At 42.2% G+C, this 10,783-nt stretch overlaps 1 long non-coding RNA gene across 5 annotated transcripts; it reads left to right on the top strand.

Annotated features, from left to right (window-relative positions):
- Positions 1-3,032: 3,032 nt before the first annotated feature.
- On the top strand, positions 3,033-7,027 carry LOC125515424. Of its 5 annotated transcripts, none has more exons than XR_007286988.1 (3): positions 3,049-3,605; positions 4,094-6,580; positions 6,734-7,027. It is a non-coding gene; the product is annotated as an uncharacterized LOC125515424 (long non-coding RNA). The 5 variants fall into 5 exon arrangements; XR_007286990.1 differs by having other exon boundaries at positions 3,050-3,605; positions 4,094-6,341; positions 6,494-7,027; XR_007286989.1 differs by having other exon boundaries at positions 3,051-3,605; positions 4,094-5,531; positions 6,286-7,027.
- The last annotated feature ends 3,756 nt before the right edge of the window (positions 7,028-10,783 follow it).

Below are 10,783 nucleotides of genomic sequence, written 5' to 3'. Positions count from 1 at the left end.
CCACAGGTATACCAAGCTCCTGGACCACAACTTTCTTCACATCTAAATGAATCTCAGATGCTGACAGTGCAATTGGTGAAGACGGCCTTTGCGATGGGCTGGGAGGCACAACTGGTGAAGTTGGACGGGGGGGTGATGGCACAGTTGGTGAAGCTGAACGGGAGGGTGATGGCAGCCTCAGTTTCTTGTGCCTCTGATAAGCCAAATTTTACACAAGCTGAGTACCACACCGCTTGACAGAAGATTCAGTGGCCGCCTCAGCTTGCGTATCTGTCAGACCTTGCTGGCTAAGCCCTCCATCACCTGATTCGACGGATGTTGCATGAGATGTGCCAGTGAGTATGATCTAAGACTCATTGAGGTTATCATCGACAGGGCAGACAGGCGTGTCTTCAACATCTGGTCCTGTGCCATCATGAGCTTTGACAGTTGCACCATCTAGATGTGTGGTGTCATCATCAGCTGGACCGCTGCCCGTATCTACATCCACGGTACCACTTCCCGAAGCAACAAAAGGATCTTTACTGCGACGATGAACAACTCGATAGTCCATATCATCATCATCATCATCATCGGAGTCAGCGTCAGAATCAGAATCATTGCCTCCGTGATACTCGTCATCACTGTCAGAATCTTCAGCAACATTCTTTCCAGGGCTTTCTGGCCGCCTGCCTTGCGATGAGCGCGTAGTCCTTGACGTCGTACGGGCGGCAGAAGAGAGAACGTTCAATCCAGCGTCTAGCTGACGGGATGCATCTGAATGGCCCTCATCATCTAAAGCGGTGAATGATTGCACAAGATTTCCTATGATGCCAGCCATGGCGGACGTGAACCGAGCAACTATTTGAGTTGATTTGGCAAATTTCTGTTCAGCATAAAAATACAAAAAATAAATAAATAGAAATAACTAGTAAGTTATTACCAAAATGCAACAAAAGTTATCGTGAGTTAATAAAAAAGCACACACAAAAGAACAATACCAAAAACAAATGTGTGGTGTCGTTGCAGTAAACAAATGAATGTATTCATGATTTAGCAAAAATTCAGTCACCATGAAAATGAAGATCAATATATGAGAAAGCTAAAACAGCACAGTTAGATATCAGCAAAAAAAATTAAAGTTATCTAAGAATCATCACAAGAAATGCAACCAAAGTTATCATGATATCAAGTTATCACAGGAATGCAACAAAGTTATCAAGGCATTACACTAAGAATTATCACATGGTTGCATCATAATTATTATCCTTTATAGAGGATATGCCACATTGGAAACAAACAAATTAGTAAAGAGTGTCAAGTTGGCATCAAAAGAGGGTCACCACATTTAGTGCAACAAATAAGTTATCAGCCAATGAAAGAACATAAAATAGCAGAAAAAAAATCAAGAAACTAGGTTACATGCTCACCTCCTGACTGCAGCTTGGGGCAGTATGAACACACATAAACTTGTCAAAACCTTCCAGACCACCAAACAGACAGAAATTCATGCCAAACTCAGGCTTTAACTGGAAAAAAATGTAGCGACATGTCAGATAAGTAACAACAAAAAACAATGAAAAGAAAATGCAGTTGCAAAGTAGTGTGTGAACTGAAAAACATAGATATAGATTACCGGTAGTTTCCCGAAAGAAACTTTGTCAGCCTGAGCATCCTTGTTGAGGACAAGAGTTACCAGCTTCTTTGTCCATACATTGATGGGAAAAGGACCATCAGGCAATACGATGCCAAGTCCAGAAAGATAATCACATGAATGTACAGTAGCTGACAAGAAAAATACAAGCGTCATGGTAAACACAAAAAAAATCAGACACAATATGACAAAGAAATGACAAATGACAAAAGAGAAGGTAAGAGGAAAGCATCGTCACTTACATTGTAGAAGAGAAGGCACCCCTGGTAGGCTTGCGTTTCAGCAGCGCCTTGTGTAGTTCATCAGCAATACATTTGGACCAATTGAGGTTTTTAATACCATCGATGTCCCGCTGCAAGTTAAAAAACAAAAAGAAACTGAAGTTCACCGAATGCACCATAAAAAAATATGAAAGTTACCACACTGACACATAGTAAAGTTATCAGGCACACAAGAAAGAAAATGACATGATTACAAAAAAACTTACCAGCACAGCATACCATCGGGGGCTAACTTTGTTGGAGGTGGTCGGGGCAATGACTGTATTCCCCGCAAGCAAAAGCCACATACGCTTGAAAGTATCATCAGAATTTTCAGAACCCTTTATGAGATCAACGAGATCAGTCATTTTAGGGGCATATCCAAGCTCGCCAAACAACTCAAACCCTAACTCAATATCAGCTTCAGTAGGGAGGTTGTAAGGGACATCCTTCCCTCCACGCGGCACGCCCATAACACGATGCACATATTCCTCATTGACCGGAAGCCTGCCTCGGCCTGGTACGACCACCTCACGCGAATTGGGTTCGTAGAGATCAGCAAGCCACACACTGAGATTGTTGAATAGATGGCCACACTGGATATTCCGAAGGCTAGCACTACAAGAAACCTGTTAATCTGTGACGGATTCCTGGTGACGTTCTGGAAATCCGTCATGGAAACCGTCACCGACCAGCTATATGTGTTTGGGCCCAAAAACGGTAGCCCCTTAATGACGGATGTGGTGGTACCGTCACGAAAACCGTCACAGATAGACCAATCGGGCCTGGCCGGGCCTAGCTTTCCCCCCTTTTATACACCATCCAGATGTTCACGAATTGCTCCTGCTAATGTGGCATAGTCATATGAGTTACATTGTAATTTGAATTTTCAATAATGTAAAAAAACAAGTATCCTAATGAAATTAGATGGTTAGAAACAGAATGAATATACTTATGTAGCATACAAACACGTGGGGCCAACATGAATCAGGTCTACTACCAGGCACCAAGGGCAAAGACACCAAAGATGAAACGGGCTGAAGCAAAGCGCGCGGAGGAAAAATAATTCAAGTCGTGTACGCGACAAAGTCCGAAACAGGAAGCGTGCGGCAAAGTCGTCGACGCGGGGAGTTAAAAAATTTCGGAGCCAACCCATTTAACACCATAGCCCACCAGCCCGAGAGGTCACAACCTCGCGCCTCTCTCCCCACGACCACGGAAACCTAATCCATCTCCACCCACAGCCGCCGGCTCCTCCCCCTCTCTGTTCCCGATTCAGATCCATGCCCAGCCTCCGTCCCCGCGCGGCTGCCACCCCCTCGATCTCCCGCGCCGCCGTCCCAACCATCTCCCGCTCCACCTCCGTCTCTCACCCTCTATCGCTCCTTCACCGCCCCCACCCTCTTCCCCTGTGCAGCCTACTCAGATCCGAGATGGGGGCACACGCGGCCGTAGCATCGCTCCCGCCTCCGCATCAAGGTCAGTCCCCTGCTCGTGGTCATGGGCGCGGTGGTCATGAGGAAGGTGGTTGAGGTCGGCGAGATGAACGTTGTCGCCTACCCGCTGGCCAGGACCAAGGACGGCTGCCCCGGCGCTCCGTCTTCTTCACAATCTCGCGCTGGGAAAGGAGGGCGTGGCCACTGTTTTCTTCGGCACTCCTTGGCCTTTTTCGCATCGCCACTGGTGACCTTGTCGGACCACTTGCTGTGAAGGTGAGAACCCTTTTCACTCGCCATTAGTTGAAGAATTATCTATTTAGGATGTCAGGATAGTGCTTTGCAGTGAAGTAACTTTTGTGGCTGGGAATAATTGTTTTGGAAAGATACCAAGATGATGTATTATGTTCCATATTTTGCATAAACGTTGATGTGACTGATTTTTTTAATGTAGAGATTTATATTTACATCTTTTCTTCATCAACATGTATGTGTAACAAATATATGTGGGGTGCTTACATAGTTTCTGAGGTCGTGATGTGTTTATGTGTGTCAATTTGTTTACAGATATACATCATTGAGATGGATAAAAGTATGATGTAGAGTATATATGAAATTGAAAAGATGGGATGCTTAAAGCTGGAATAAATTGTGGAGGGAATCCTATGCAGGAGTAACTATAGTGGATACTTCTACTAAATCAGAAGATTTATTTGTTTACTCCATGGAATAGTTTGACTAAAGTTCTAATTATTATTCTGTAGGTGGAGGAGATAGCTGAAGTCGAGGGTGTTGTTGATGACATAAAAGGTGTTGATAAAATAGAGCCTTGTGAAGAACAGAGGATACAATATAGAAACGTCAGTCGAAACTACTTCTGTAGTACAAAATAATTAGCTAGCACTACAAACTATGCACCCTTCTTTGTCCTGATGTTCCTATCCTTGAAGGATGTTGCCTCACACATGACAGTAGCTGCACGGCCTATGAATGATGTTCCCTCCCCAACAACGCCTTTGTGAGCATGCTCGTTGTTGGCGCTGTCATGGCAGAATCGTGCAAGCATCGGCCATGCAGCTGTCGTGTGTATAGCAGTGCTGATCCTTAAATATCTTTGTTGTGCTTTTTGCATCGTCTTAGTGTGTGTGCGCTTGTTTCCATTTTTTACTTAATTTATTGCTTGCTGCAACACCTAGTTCCTCCTAGTTTGATAGAGTTGTTTGTTTTGTTCACGGTGGATGCATGATATGTAAAATCTCAAATGGTATTTTTATAGTTACATGTCTATTTTGACAAAATGCTGATTGCTAACATTTACTCTCGTACCAATTACTTTCTACCATTCCTGATTATTCTCTACTGCTCTGTACCTTATATGAGAAAACACCACCCACTCTGTACTCTACCAATCAGTTTTCTAGTTTGCTTGGAAGAAAATAACCATTACTTGAAAACCAGCTATGAGATAGACTAGATCATTTAAGCTTGGTTGATACATAAAATTCGGTTCATGTGCTGGGACAAGTGTACATTTTTTTGTTCAGTGAAGAGTGTTTGTGCTATTGGTGGTGACCTCCTCTGCCGTGCGCTGGCAGTGGCCGACTTGCACTGCGACCCTGGCCATTGAGCTGAACCTGATCCTGGTCCATGGTTAGTTAGGGTGTTGGTGCTGTTTGGGCTCGATTAGCTCGATTCGATGTTGTTTTAGGCTTGAGAAAAGTTGTTCTCTTGTTGAAATGAGAGAGATAAGGTAGGTGCTGCAGCTGTTGGCAATCGTGTATATGCAATTGTAGGCAACCAGAGAATATGTGTTGCATTTGCATGTCCTCATGTTTAAAATTTGTGTCTGGAAGTTATTACTGGATCTACTATCCCAATAATTTTTTATTTCCTAAATTTCATGGTAAATCTGGAAGTTGCATTGCATATATGTGTATTACGCCATACTAGTAAACTTCTAAAAGCAAGTGGAGCTGAACCTTTATAATGCACTCTGCATTCTGCAGATTATGCCATACTTATTTGCATGTCATGCTATATGAACAGGCACTGTGGTTGTGATTGTTATGCTGGGAACGATGTTCCTCATGGTCCCAGTAATGCTGCTAGTATGGAAGAGGCAGTGGATCCTTGTTGTCACATTCCTTGAGCTCTTGTTGATGGAGGATAAATGGAAATAAGTGATCATCTAGTGGAGACACAGTAAGTTACAACCTCTTTGCTCTTCCTGTTCGTAATAAGAAGGAATTCTTACTCTAGTGTCCCATTTACTTGTAGCTTTTAAATTTTTGATACACAATATATATGATGCTTCCATGCTTTTCAAGTTTTTTGCAATATTGTTTTTCTCTATATTGCACCCAGAACTGAATGTTTGATTGGATCAGGCAGGTAACATTGTGAGTAGGCCTTCTGGCCTGTTTACTTTTTGATTGGACCAGGCGTTCATGTAAACATGATAGCTCCAACTCTTGTTTCAAGAGTGAGTAGTACGCTGAAACTGCATTTTAGTAAATAGGTGTTACTTCTCAAATCTAAGAAATTTAAAACCAATCCTCATTGCTGACCAGCGGTGTATATACAATAATGGTATATGAAGATGAACTTGGCAAAAACTCAGCTTTTACCTTCGAAATATATGTACAGAATTTCCAGATCTAATTTGAAATGTCAATTAGGAAATGCTGAGCATTATCTTTGACCTTTCAAACCAAAAACCTACTGTATGGACAAACACAAATCATACTACTGTCCTTTGTTTAGAAATGCTGAGCATTATTTTGTTAGTGGGTTTATATGGCCTCAACTTCTGCTGCTATAGTACTTGAGTTTTGTGATGTGTGTTTGTTAGTCATTTGACTTTCATTCGGCACACTTCTCTCTGGTGACTGCTTCCTCTCTGAATCTTTAACCCTAAATTTTCTCTGAATTTCTTCTGTATCTTGTACACTGCAAGATAACAAGTAGAGACAAACTGCAGGGTACCAAGTAGAGACAAACCGCTGCACTGTGGTATGTAGCCTTCTATCAAGATCTGATTCAGTTTAGATTTCCCCCCTAGGTCTTGGAGATATGATTTCTGTTACTATATTAATATGTCAACATGTTCTATTTAGAGTTTTCTCCCTAGGCATTTCATTTTCTATCCTTGTTGTCTCCTGCAGACCGGTGAATATGTATTCCAGAAATAAGTTCAATCTGAATCTAAGAAGAAAATTACATTGTTACATTGTGGCAGTCCTAATACAGAGGTTTAAACCTGTTTATTTGTGTACTATGCACATGTATTAGTCAGTCAATTTATTGTTGTTTTATACTGGATACTTTGTTTTTTTCATCTGTAGGCATTTCTCCTACTACATATTCATATCTACAAATGTCTAATGTGGTTGTGAATATGCTAGGTATGTTGCTGTCCATCAGAATCTGCCATGCCATATAGTTGCCATCAGGAGGGTCGACGACAAGAACACGAGTGACAACCTTTGTAGTTATATGTTTTGTCGATGTAAATTGGATTGTACCGGTTCCTAATCCTATGGATGGTTGCATATTGAGTGATTTTGTCAATATATGGTGTATATTATCATTTCATGGAGGATATTATAAACTGCTAGGTTCTACATACCTATAGATGGTTGCATATTGAGTGATTTGTGTAACATATGGTACTTCGGAAATATTGTCCTCATCCAAAATTGGCATTATGATTTATGGAACACATTATGCTAAAAGCGTATTTGATCAAAATTGGGCTGAATGAAATGGATGGGATCAAATTTAAATTGATCCTAAATCCTTGACGGTTTTTGTGACAAAAAATTGTGTCCACGTAGGTAGCCATGTCATTCCAGGTAGTCAATTGAAAATTCTACGTGGCATTGGTCTATGACGGACTGTTCCGTCACGGCCTAGTTTGGGCTTGGGCGGGCCTGAGGCAATTCCATGACGGCCAAGAACCGTCATGGAAGCTACAATGTCAAATTATGACGCGATATACATGACGGATCTCAAGTCCGTCAAGGATGGACATGCATGACAGTTTTTGGGTGATCTGTGACGGCTAAGGACTGTCACGTATTAACAGATTTCTTGTAGTGTAGTTAAATCCATATCATCAATGGCAGCCTTCCTGTCATCATTCATGTCCTTGCATGCTAGAAGAAGCGAACTGGGTGAGGCTCTGTTCCGCGGAGGAGGGCGTTTCGCCTTTTTCGAAGGAACCTCATCGATTCCGTCACCATCTCCTTTGCGCTTCCTCGGCATTGTCTCCCTGACACATAGGAAAAAAAGAAAGTGAATGAAACCATTAGATGACTTTGAAACACTGATAACACATTTAACTGCAACATTTATAAAATTGGTGTTTGACAAAGCAATAATACAACTGATAAAAGAAAACAAGCAAACTGCAATTGATTCATCACACCTGCTAAAAAAATTAAAACAGATGACACAGGTATACAAAAGCATGTGTGACTGATAATTGAGGCACAATGCAATTGGCAAGTTACAACCAAATTACCACTGATAAAAAATAGCATTCACGCATGTTCATTAATAAAACAACCAGACAAATGAATGAGAAATGAGCATTGTGCTGCATGTAGTTAGACTAGAAAACTACTGGTAACTACAGTAACATGACAGTGGTAAGTGTAATACAATCATCATGATAATTTAACCATAACAAAGACACCACAGATAAATAGCAGTGTTTCAGCATCTGGTAATTTTAGTGCAATGTCATTGGCAAGTTCAATATAAACATCATGATATTTGAACATAACAAGACATCACAAGAAAATCAAGCATTGTAAACTACTGATAACTACAGTAACATGACAGTGGTAAGTGTAATACAATCATCATGATAATTTAACAATAACAAGACACCACCGATAAATAGCAGTGATTCAGCATCTGGTAATTTAAGTGCAATGTCATTGGCAAGTTCAATATAAACATCATGATATTTGAACATAACAAGACATCATAAGAAAATCAAGCATTGTAAACATGCTAATTGGAGCACCACAAAGCCTAATCAATAGACACACCGCATCAAACAAAAACCAACATAAAACAACATTATGTGAAAAAACTTAGGGTTACTTTTCAAATACTCAGCCACTGATGCACAACTTGAAATCCATAAACACCAAACACTATTGGATGTCCTAAACATCCACATCCACAACACTAACACCAGACCAAAATCCTTATTAGAACCGACCACGCTTGCCACCACTAACACCTATCCACACCCACACTTACCACAAATTAAATGAGATGTCCGGGCCATATTGAACTGGAAATAGAAGGCGACCTAATCTAACCTAATAGCAACAACAACGGCCAGAATTGAAGGATCCGAGCACCAAAAATCAACGGCGAAGCATGAAGGCGGAGCAACAGGAAATACAGAGCGGGGCGGGTGTGTGGGTGGGAGGAGGGGGGATGCGCTGCTCAACGCCGACTCAGAAACTAGAAGCCGGCCTTAATCTAACCTAATGGGAACAACAAATCACCGGATTCGAAGGCTCCGTGCACCCTAAATCAATGGCGGACCGGCGGCAGAGCAAAACAGGAAGGAAACAAAGGTGGGGAATGCGTTCCTCACCGCAGATTCAGACGCCGTCCACCACGAACCGGAACGCGCCACCACCAGGAACCGTCGCGGACGAGGGGGAGGGGGAGCGAGAGGGGATTGGAATGGAAACCGCAGCAGCAGAGGAGGAAGAAATAATGCAGGCGAAGAGGGAGAGGGGGCGAGTGGGGATCGTGCGCATTGGGCGAGACGGGCGGTTTTGAAGGGGCCCACCTGTCATCGACTGAGCACAAGTGTAACGGCTAGCTCCACGCGCGCTGCGCGCAACAGGGACGACGCGGGGCGTTGGATGCGGATCGAACGGCTATCGCTTCGTACGCGCCTGTTGCAAACCACCAGTCGACTGGTGGATAGATTTCTCATATACCAAAAAACCATGGTCAAAGAAGAGTGGTGCGACGGGTTCGAACTCGAGACCTTTGGTTCAGAGAGAACAATTTAACGCTTGGGCCTTCTCACTTCTTCTTTTTTCATTTATTATCTTTCAGTTCGCGAAAAGCCCCCGGTTTTGGGAAGCTTCCCAAACTGAGGTTTTTTCCGGTTCGCTGGACAGTTTCCGGACAATTCTTAAATGCGCAGACATTTTTCAAATTTGTGATTTTTTTAAATTGATTTTTTTTCAAATTTATGAACTTTTTCTTCAAAATCGATGATTTTTTTTGCAGTCTTGAACCTTTTAAAAAAATTGATGAGCATTTTTCAAAACCTATGTACTTTTTTCAAGTTTGTGAAATTTTTGCCAAAATTGATGATGTTTTTTCAAAATTGATGATATTTTTTCAAATTTGTGAACTTTTTCCAAAATTGATGTACTTTTTCAAAATCGATGAACTATCCGAGAACTTTTTCAAAGTTTGCGAACTTTTCTCAAAATACGTGAACATTTTTGGATCCATGATTTTTTTCTATAACTATTTCTTTTCCCCCTAAATTTTAGTAACACATGACTATACTGCAACCTTATGTGTCAATGCTGAAACCTGAACCTACTCTGCATCTTCTATGACTTGTCTTCTCAACACACAGATGGTCAAGCAGTCTAAAAATTCCAGTTAGTAGAAAACAACAACATTCACTTCTTTCAAAAAGAACAACATTCAAGTCGAGCGACCAAACTCCTACAGCAGCATGTTCTCCACGAAATCATATCCTGTATCGCAGTTACATTAAGGTCTCTAGAACACCAAACGGCCCATATTGCTGCCAGAACAAGCTGCTAATGTGTCGTTGTCGCCGATCCCCATATTGCTGCCAGAACAAGCTGCTAATGTGTTGTTGTCGCCGATCCTGTATCGCAATTGGCTGACCTTGACGATAATAGTCAGGAAGTCTTCGTTTTATGTGCCCCTAAGGACATTGTCCGAGAGCTACAGCCATTGCCATTGCACCCTTGTATTGACCTGAAGCTAATGACACCAAATCTGGTTATCTTGCACGCATAATGGAAACCCCAACCTCACCACCCAAAGACACGACATGAATCTACGCCAGAGATCGTCCCACTCTGTGCCCATGGACGAATTCGAGAAGGATCGATCCCTGGAAAACTACTTCAAAGATGAAGCATTGTTATCCGCCACAACACTACCCCACGAGGATAAAAATAACTTAACCTAGACTGCTAGCCGGGCTGAGGCACCGGAACTCCCCTCCCCGCCGCCGGAGTAACAGACAGAGGGGATCAGGTGAGTCCATGGGCTCGCTAACGGAGCCTGGAAGAAAGTAAGCTTCTACCTAGTTTTCGTCGCGGGAAAGGAATCAATATATCGGTTTTCACAAACTGCATTAGAGTCAAAGCTATCTCACAGCTTCCCTCGAAGGTCATACTCTATGGAGGGAGTAC

The sequence above is a fragment of the Triticum urartu genome, chromosome 6 (assembly GCF_003073215.2).
Source record: "Triticum urartu cultivar G1812 chromosome 6, Tu2.1, whole genome shotgun sequence".
In the NCBI taxonomy this organism is placed as follows: Eukaryota; Viridiplantae; Streptophyta; class Magnoliopsida; order Poales; family Poaceae; genus Triticum; species Triticum urartu.
This window is presented reverse-complemented; position numbering and strand designations above follow the sequence as displayed.